Source organism: Empidonax traillii, unplaced genomic scaffold, assembly GCF_003031625.1.
Source record: "Empidonax traillii isolate 1590-97213 ecotype Southwest subspecies unplaced genomic scaffold, ASM303162v1 scaffold1789:size61191, whole genome shotgun sequence".
In the NCBI taxonomy this organism is placed as follows: domain Eukaryota; kingdom Metazoa; phylum Chordata; class Aves; order Passeriformes; family Tyrannidae; genus Empidonax; species Empidonax traillii.
This window is the reverse complement of record NW_020956982.1, coordinates 7,018-16,268: the sequence shown is the minus strand read 5'-3', so window position 1 is coordinate 16,268 and position 9,251 is coordinate 7,018. Positions and strand designations below refer to the sequence as shown.

The 9,251-nt window shown below is 50.5% G+C and overlaps 1 long non-coding RNA gene across 1 annotated transcript; it reads left to right on the top strand.

Moving 5' to 3' along the window:
* Window positions 1–4,552: 4,552 nt before the first annotated feature.
* On the top strand, window positions 4,553–8,936 carry LOC114071017. Its single transcript, XR_003573990.1, has 4 exons — window positions 4,553–4,638; window positions 5,492–5,541; window positions 6,347–6,399; window positions 8,853–8,936. It is a non-coding gene; the product is annotated as an uncharacterized LOC114071017 (long non-coding RNA).
* The last annotated feature ends 315 nt before the right edge of the window (window positions 8,937–9,251 follow it).

Genomic DNA, 9,251 nt, shown 5'->3' with positions numbered 1-9,251 from the left:
GAGACCTTTCAAACGGGGTAGAAAATGTCTCTTTTGAAATGCCTCTTGCCATCACTTGAAAGGCAATGCAGCCCCGTGGCTGTGTGTGCAGATAACCCCCCACACCACCAGAAACTCCTGCCTCCCGCTTGGAGATGCCAGAAATAGCCCTGTGCACAATTAGCAGGTTTCAGGGCAATCTACAGAAAATCATAATCCACATAAAATCGATGGGATCAGCTTTCCCAGCAAAGGTCAGAGGCAGATCAAAGCAGCAGGAGATACGGCCCCTGGGACACAGCTCTGCATCCCGGCCGTGCTCCGGGGTCCCTCTGCTTCCCGGGATGATCCTGACGGCTGTGGATGCAGGGCAGCATCTCCCCACCCCATCTCGTGCCAAAACATGTCCCTTTGATTAAAAATTCATGGAACCCACCGTGGCTGAGGTCCCCCAGCCATGTATTAAATATTTTATCCGTGCTGGCTGTTTGACAGACAGGAGAGAACCTTTCACCTGCCTCTCCAGCTGCCCACTGCCCCAAAGCTGGGATGACATCATCTGACAAGGAGTTTTGTCCTTTCTCACCCCTGCAGAATCCCACCACCAGCAGCAACAGCATCCAGGACATGGAAAACCAACTGTCACAAGTGTTTGGTTCACCCTTAAGACAGTTTGGGGACTAAAAGCATCAACAGAGACTGAATCACAGACTGGTTGGGGTTGGGAGGGACCTTAAAGAGCATCTTGTTTCACCCCCTGCCATGGGCAGGGACACCCCACACCAGCCCAGGTTGCTCCATGCCCTGTCCAGCCTGGCCTTGGACACTTCCAGGGATCCAGGGGCAGCCACAGCTTCTCTGGGCAACCTGTGCCAGGGCCTGCCCACCCTTACAGACAGCCAGGAATTCCTTCCCAATCTCCCATCTGTCCCTGCCCTCTGGCAGTGGGAAGCCATTCCCTGTGTCCTGTCCCTCCATGCCTTGTCCCCAGTCCCTCTCCAGCTCTCCTGGAGCCCCTTTAGGCCCTGCAAGGGGCTCTCAGGTCCCCCTGGATCCTTCTCTTCTCCAGGGGAACCCCCCCAGCTCTCCCAGCCTGGCTCCAGAGCTGAGGGGCTCCAGCCTTCTGATCATCTTGGTGCCTCCTTTGGACTCTCTGCAGCAGCTCCATGTCCTTGCTGTGCTGTTCCCAGGGCTGGAGCAGCTCTGCAGGGGGGTCTCCCCTGAGGGGCAGAGGGGCAGGATCCCCCCTGTCCTGCTGCCCACGCTGGGGGATCAGCCCAGGGCATGGGGGGTTTCTGGGCTGGGTCATGTCAAGCCTCTCCCCCACCAGCATCCCCAAGTCCTTCTCCCCAGGGCTGCTCTCCATCCCTTCATCCCCCAGCTGATACTGATATTGTGGATTGCCCTGAACGCCCAGGGAACTCCTCCTGCACAGGAGAGACCAGTGGAGATCTTCCTCTTGGATCTCTGCTTGGCTGGGACTGGGAGATGGAGCCTCAGATGCCGGGCAGGAATGAGAGGGAGGCAGCTCATCAGCAGTCTCTCCAGCATCCCAGCCTGCTCCAGGGTGTGTGCTGCTGTGCTCCAGATCAGAGCACCTTCCCAGCGCGCTTGGCAAGGACAGCGGCTGTGGAGGTGGGGGGAGCGGGGGTGGGAATGCCTCCAGGATCCAGATGAAAGAGGATGGAGTTCAGCCCACGCTCTGCTTGGAGTCCATCACTGACATCACTTGGTGTGAGAAAAAGGAGGAGAGAGGGTTTAAGAGAGGAAAGCAGCATTTCAGAAATGCCCTTTGCCCCTCTCTGGCATGGCTGGGATGGGCCTGCCCACCACATCCATGGCTGCACACGGGAGCTCCCCCCGCCACCACTCCCTTCTGGGCACAACTTCCCTTTACAAATGGCACAGAGAGCCATGTTTCCCTGAGAGCTTTCCCGCTGATTTGACACGGAAAGCCTGGCGTGTGCTTTCTCAGAGGGGACGCTTGTCACTGGGGATGGCTGGGGAGCAAACATCTTGCAGGGGTGAAAGCCCAAAAGCAGGAGAGAAAAGGCTCTGCCTAGGAAACACATCAGGACGAGGTAATTCCCAAGGAGGGTGGTGAATCTCCAGGTTTACAGCCTCAGGAGCAAAAACAACTCTCAGCCATGTCACCGCCAAGTGTTCTGATGTTTGTGCAAAGCTGTTCTCGACCAGCTTGTTGATAATTGGGATGCTTTATTTTGGGGGGGAATGATCTCTTTTTGTGCTCCAGTCACACCATATTCACCCTCCTCTTCCCTCCTCTTTAATCTTCTCCCCTTTTCAAATAAACCACTTTCCATACGAGTACATCTATCCCCTTCCAGCAAAAATTTATCAACCTAACGACTAATGAGCAATTAAGGCATTCAAATGCTACAGTTTACTCTTCTTTACATCATAATCACTCACAACAAAAAGTGTCTGTTTTAAAGGCATATTATTGTCTCTATTTCTGCTGCTTGGTGGTTTTTTTCAGGTGAAAAACACGAGCTCAGCCTCATTTCTGACCTTGACATGCACGCCTCAATCAAGCTTTGCATGAGAGAAGCGACCCGCAATCAGAGGGAGCAGATGCCTACTCCCTGACCAGAAGGAATTACCAGGAGAGACTTGAGCCTTTGATACTTGGAATAAATTGTCAAGCAGAAAATTGAATACAGAAATGCCCGTGGAGTGCAAAGCTTTCCATGACAGGAGCCTTTCTTTTTTTCAGACAAGGGCTCACGTTTTCATTTTTTAATGTGTTTTTCTGATGCCATGATGGAGCACAGTGAGGCCAAATTCTCCAACAGCTGCCACCTTCCATCAGGAGCTGGAGGGAGGCTCTGGTTGAATGCAGGCCATGAGGAGGTGTGCAGATTTGTGATGGAGGGCTGGGAAGGGGAAAAAGAGTTTGCTTTGCCCGTCTGATGTTTGTCTGGCCGTGGGAAACCAACAGCAAACTCCCAACCACTCTTGTGTTTCATGTGTTCCGTGACATGCTCTGTGCCATGAGAGGCAGCATGGCAGGCAACTAATAAACCCTGGTTTATTGGTCATAACAGGGGGGACCAGAACTGTGTGATCCATATCCTAGACCAGACTTACCCCAAGTGACCTTTTGGTATTCCCTGGGTAGAATCCAGACCCAGGAATTTCTGGCTCAGTATCTGTTTCTGCTGCCAACTGCAGCATCCCCCCAGATTGCCCCGGGACTGTTCTCTACAGCACCTTTCTCCTGGGGGTCCACTGGTGTGTTTGGATACACAGGACTTATCCAGGGATCCACAAAACTCGGGGAAGAAAAGAAAAAATAAAAGAAAAAGAAAGAGAAAAAAACAAACAAACAAACAAACAAGCAAGCAAACAAACAAAAAAAAACCAACAAACAGAAACCAAAGAAAAATATCCCAGAACCATGCATTGCCATGAGCCATTGCTGCAAAATGTGGGTGTTCAGCACCTGGCAGCCTATTTTCCAAGGCTATACAGCAGCACAGGGCAGGCTTGGCTCCGGAGCCACTTGAGGAGAAGTGTCAGGACCAGGCTGCTCTGAAAAACAGGGAGAAGAGAAAGGAGAAAATGCCGAGGAAGAATGGCAGGGCGTCTAACACTTTGCATCTAATGCCTCCACATGGCTGCAAGTGCCGTGGCAATTTGGCCCCGCTAACAGGGATGGAGGGATGTTGGTAACATATTGCTTCCTTGTCAAATGTCTCACTGGTTTTGCAGCCAAGTCTCCTGCCAGCGAGGCCGCAGCAGCGCCTCTCCTCTACTTTCATATGCAAAGAGGTTGTTAACTCAATTGCCAATAAAATCCTAGTGGGTGGAGAGGAGGACATCTGCCTGTCTAGTCCTGCACTTGCCAACGTGGTTCTTTTATTCCTCCAGAAGCCGCGAGCTCCTACTCGAGCTGGTATTTTGACAAGCATTTCTGTTTTCTTGACACAATGGGCAAAGTGGGCACAGATCTTGCGTGCCACTCGTAATATGTTTTCGGTGCCGTGATTTGCATCCTCTTCCCGGAGGGACGCCTGGCACGGCGCGGAGCGGAGCGAGCAGCTTGGACAGTGGGTTTGGTCTGACATGCGAATGTGCCGCTTAATTACGTGTAATTGCGTTAGGAGAGTGTGAGGAGGGGGAGGCCTCGCAGGCGGCCGGGCTCTGAGGGGTCCGGGCTGGGGGCTGGAGGGGAGGGAAGAGGCTTGGGAGGAGGGATAATCCCGAGGGAGAGGAGCTGTGGAGCGGCGGTGACCGTTCGTGTTAATGGCACAACTTGTGGCTGCTGCAACCCCAACTGAGCAACCCTGCAGCCCCTCAAGGAGGCTCCTCCAGGGCGAAGGGGGCTGTTGGGGCATCTGTGCTCTTGGCACAGCCGCAAATCCACCCTCAAGTGAAATGGCAGCTGAAAATGGAAGCTACCAAGTTATTAGAGGTGGTAGCCCCGTCACCGGGAGTGGGGCGGGTGGACTTCACCCCGCAGGACTCCTGGCCTGAATTCTGGGTAATCTCTGCTCTCACAGCTGAGGATGAGCACCTTTGTGACGGTGTGATGTGGCTGTACCTGCAGGAGGAGGCCGAGCAGCCGGAGGGGTTTCTGCGGGAAAGCTTTAGGCACACCAGACTGCACAGATGGCCAGAGCCAGAGTCTCTCAGGTATCACACAGGGCACAGCCAGCTCTCCTCCATCCTCATCCACGCCCCGTGTGCCAGCCCTGCTGCCAAGCCTCATAAATCATCCATCAGCGAGCTGGGCAGAGGGGTGTGGGAGGCAGAGGCAGAGGGGTGTGGGAGGCAGAGGGGTGTAGGAGGAGGCAGAGGGGTGCGGGAGGAGGCAGAGGGGTGTGGGAGGCAGAGGCAGAGGGGTGTGGGAGGCCGGTCCAAGCACACGGGCCGACGGCTGCTCAAGGGCACAGCCGGCACTGCCGCTCTGCCCTCAGCCCCAGAACCAGAGCCCCCCCCTCGGCACAGCCACACAGCTAAAGGACAGCTAATTTCATGCCTTATAAACCAGATTCCCTTCAGCGCAAAAATATAACAGAGAACTTTCTTATCTCTCTGGGGAATGTCGTGGGACTCAGGCTGGTTTATTATCTGGGTTAGTTTGACATCCGAGAGGAGAAGATTGCGATCTGGAATCTGGAATGGAAAGGGGGTTACTCAGTGTCGTTTCCTACGTTCATAAATAAATGACCAAGAAGAGATACGTGTCACTGTTTTCATTTACTGGGCTGGAGGTTCATCTTTAGAACAAAAGATGAGGAGTTTATTGTCTTATTAAATATCTGGAGGCTGTTAATAAGGTGCTGTGTTACTTTGACCATCTTACCGTTCTCTAATTTGATTATCCAGTCGTTCTGGTTCCTAATTGATAATTAATTTGAATAACGTGCAAAGAATTGAATGATGGAAGAGAGACAGGGAAACAGATGGTTGGTCTAAGAAAACATTTAACAGGGGAGAAAAGTATCGCATTTGGAGCATAACAATATACTTTGTTCATCTCTAGGAAGAGACCGTGGCATATGTTGTGGCTCATGTCTTCAGACCTGTGCCCTGGTAAGAGAAAGGAAGGGAAAGATACTGAGACTGTGGCACAAAAAGGTGGGCTCGGGAGCTGGCAGATATAAAATCTGGCATCATCTTCACTGGAAAAGAGGAGTCCAGGCCATGTCATTTGCTGGAGGCCGTGCTGGTGTGGACAATCTTAAATTCGAGCTCTCCTTTAGCGTGCAAAACAGTTGAAGGCAGAGAGATATAAAGCTGCAACATAAGGGGGCTGTAAGGGTTGTTTGGAAGAGATCTGTGTATTTTGTGTTCTCAGATTAATTCCTTGCCTCCGAGTGCACTGCGGAGAAGATCCAAGTGCGGGAAGCTGAGCACAGGGATAACGGCACAGGAGCGCCGTAGCTTTTCTTCCCTCCCAGAAGCCTCACTGCCCCTCCCAGCTCCTTATTGCCATCTTCACGATTCCCACCAACCAACAGACCCTTGGGTGGGACGTGGGGACCAGAGTGTCTGCAGAGACACCAATCCCTGCCAAGGCACGTGCTCAGGAGCTGCTTCCCGCTGCGAGCCGTGGGCAGCTGCTCCAGGCTGCTCCCGCCAGCACCACGCTGACTTTCTTCCTTCCCTCAGCCACATTGCAGCCTCCTGAGCATGTATTTTTTAAGCCATGGCCTCTGGCTGCAGAGCTCTTCCTTCTGGTGTTTCTGGCCATCAGCTGAGCCTCCTACAACTGAGATTTGTGGAAGCATCTTTTCCTGGAACCTACACCCACTTTTTTTTTTTCCCTCTTTTTTTTTTTTTTTTTTTTTTTTTTTTGGAAGCAATGTCTCTTAAATGCATTCATTTCTCTTTCAAGGACAGACTTACTTATACTTTCAGAGACAGAAGAAGACAGAGTTATGACTGAAGGTAATTCTGGCTCCGACTCTGGGAGTGTAATAGGAACAAACAAGCAATATATTTTCACCCACACACCCCCAGATGTCAGAGGCCTAGAGCCTTTACATCACTGGAAAGATGAATCAGTAGCCCACAAACACATTTGTTTTATTCCATGGCCGGTGCCACACTGGTTTTGGATGGGAAAGCAGCAAAGGACTCTGCAGACACTGCTTTTTCCTTCCTTCATCCAAGATAAATCATGTCTCGCATGCGGAGGATGAGCAGGAGAACTTATCTTTCATCCAAACCAGTGTCCAATGCTTGATCTGTATTTATGAGCTAGGATTTCAACAGCAGTTGAGCTGAGGTGAGCAGGATGGCCAGGGGATGCCCAAGGTCAGACATCAAGCACAGTAAGTTTTTATAGGGCCTACAGAAATCATTCCTTCCTTTTTTTCCGGCTTTCCAAGCCCTCCAGTGGAGTAAGGAACCAAAAAAAAAGTGATTAAAGAGACTTTCATCGATTCAAATGGATTGCGACGGTTTTTAAAAGAGTTAAATTTGCAGCCTGAACTACTTGGCAGAATCTCTGAAATCATTATTCTTTTATTCATAGCAGTAATAAATAATAATAAACCTAAACATCCCAGTGGTCCCCACACCTCCTGCATCTCCCTAGCTGCAGATCTCAAACATGAATAATAATTACAGCTTATCAAATCAGCCCGTGATTAGAGACAACAGAAAGACATTTCATATTGTTAACTTCCTCGCACAAGAGGGGGGAAAAAAAAATCAGGTCATGGGGGTATTAAAAATTTATATCATAGCATTTGACTTGACTCATCTCTTAAAAAGGAAAAAAAAGCCAGCATGTATTATGTATTTAGGCAATTCCTTTTAAACCCTTTCCCGAATGAGCACGAGACGGGCCAATAAGTTGATAGATGGATGGCTCCATCCAGCCCCGGTGCATATTTTATAGCCACGTGCACGTGCAGGCACTTAACGTGCACTCACACCTATATAAAACCCCATATACATAGAGACAGAGGTATAAATCTATTTATATCTCTTAGCTGAAGGCAGCTGCGGAGCTAATGTTAAAAAACCTCTCGCAGATACCATCTTACTGAAATCTGGCAGCTTCAGAACGGCAACTTTGCTGCCAATTTTTTTTTGTCGAGTCGCAGCAACCTCGGCAGAGCCCGGTTCATCAGCTGCACTTATTGCTGGTTGTGTTTGCCGCCTGGGCTGTTTGTTTCTTTTTCCTTTGGTCATTTTTCTGGCTTTCCCGGTCCAAAAAGACAAAACCAACCTTGACAAGGGAAAAAGCGAGTCCTTGGTGCCCGTGTGGCAGCCGGAGCGCAGAGGACTGGGAGAAATCGAGTCGGGCGAGAGGCTGAATTTTCAGGAGATTAGGAGAGGAAACCAGCTCTTGCTTGGATGGTTTTCAGGACCCACATGGTGCCCTGTTCCCCCGCTGGGGCTGCAGGTTTGCTGCAGGAGCTCTGGCAGCACAGGCAAAGCAGCGCGTTCCGCACCGGGGGATTTTGTGTGCACAGCACGTGTGTGGATATGCACCAGCCCTCTGGGAAGAGGGTTTCCCTCAGGTGGGGGCTGCCCAGAAAACAAGGGAAGGCTGCTTGTACTAGCTCTGCATAAAACCCAGGGACCACAGTCACTGGCCTCCGGAGGTGGCTCCGCTACAGACACAGCAGGGGCAGGGGAACCCTGCAGAGCTGATGTCCCTGTGGGCAGGTCTCATCCCATCCCATCCCATCCCATCCCATCCCATCCCATCCCATCCCATCCCATCCCATCCCCTGCCCTGCCCAAGATGTGCTCAGCCACCTGCCCAGTTCAAGGGGAAGAGGCCCAGTTTCAGCTCCAGGGCTGCCTTATCCCGGTGCCCGCTACTGTCCATGGAAAAAGATGCCTCCAAAGCTCTCTGGTTGCCTCCTGGCTCCTTAGGATTTCCTCTAACCTGTTATAACAGTTACAGAACCCAACTACAATTCTCACACTACTCAGAAAAATCCTTCCACGTGTTTCCATGCAAAAATCCCTCTTTATAAGAGACGTAGTTCCATGTCCAAGGGACACATCTTTCCAAAATGCTGCTGGAAACCTCAGGAAGGCCAAGCCCGCAGCAAACACCTCTGTGCACGTGCCCTGGCATCAACCTGCTCTTTTCAGGAGAGGTCAGCACATTTCCGTGGATGTGTTAATAGAGCAGCCGCCAAAATCTCCTCTAAGATGTTTTGAAAGCTTAAAAAAAAAAAAAAAAAAAAAAAAAAAAAAAAAAAAAAAAAAGCCCAAACCCTCAAAAGTATTTTTTTTTCAACATCTGCAGTCAATGAAAGGGGAGATGCAAATCTGCTGTCATTTGCATGCAAATTTTTTTTACATCAAATCAGTGACAGAATGCACAATAAACACACTTTAAATTGAAATATTCCACGTTCACTTCCTCCTAGCCTTGCCTGCAGCTGGGATCCAATTTTCATGCACAGCTCCACACAGGTGACCGTCCTCCAGCGGCTCTGAAGCCAGGAAGAGTGTGGGAAAGATGGAATTACAGAGGCAAAGTAATTGCAACCAGCTCATGACTCAAAACCCAGCTGTCACGAGAGAGAGTAAAGATGAAGGTTCTTCAGAAATAAATGCTGTTGAAAGAGTCTGTATCTGCCTCAAAGCCTGAAGCATCCTTTATGATAATCACTAACATTTTGATCACAGGGAAATATGATAATCGGTCGCCCCGGAGTCCACACAATCAGGAATTATAGCAAATATCTCTGTAAGGCTTGTTTGCTACAGGCTTTAAACAGCTCCTGCGAGGTGCGACGACACTGCAGGGGAGGGCAGTGCCCAGA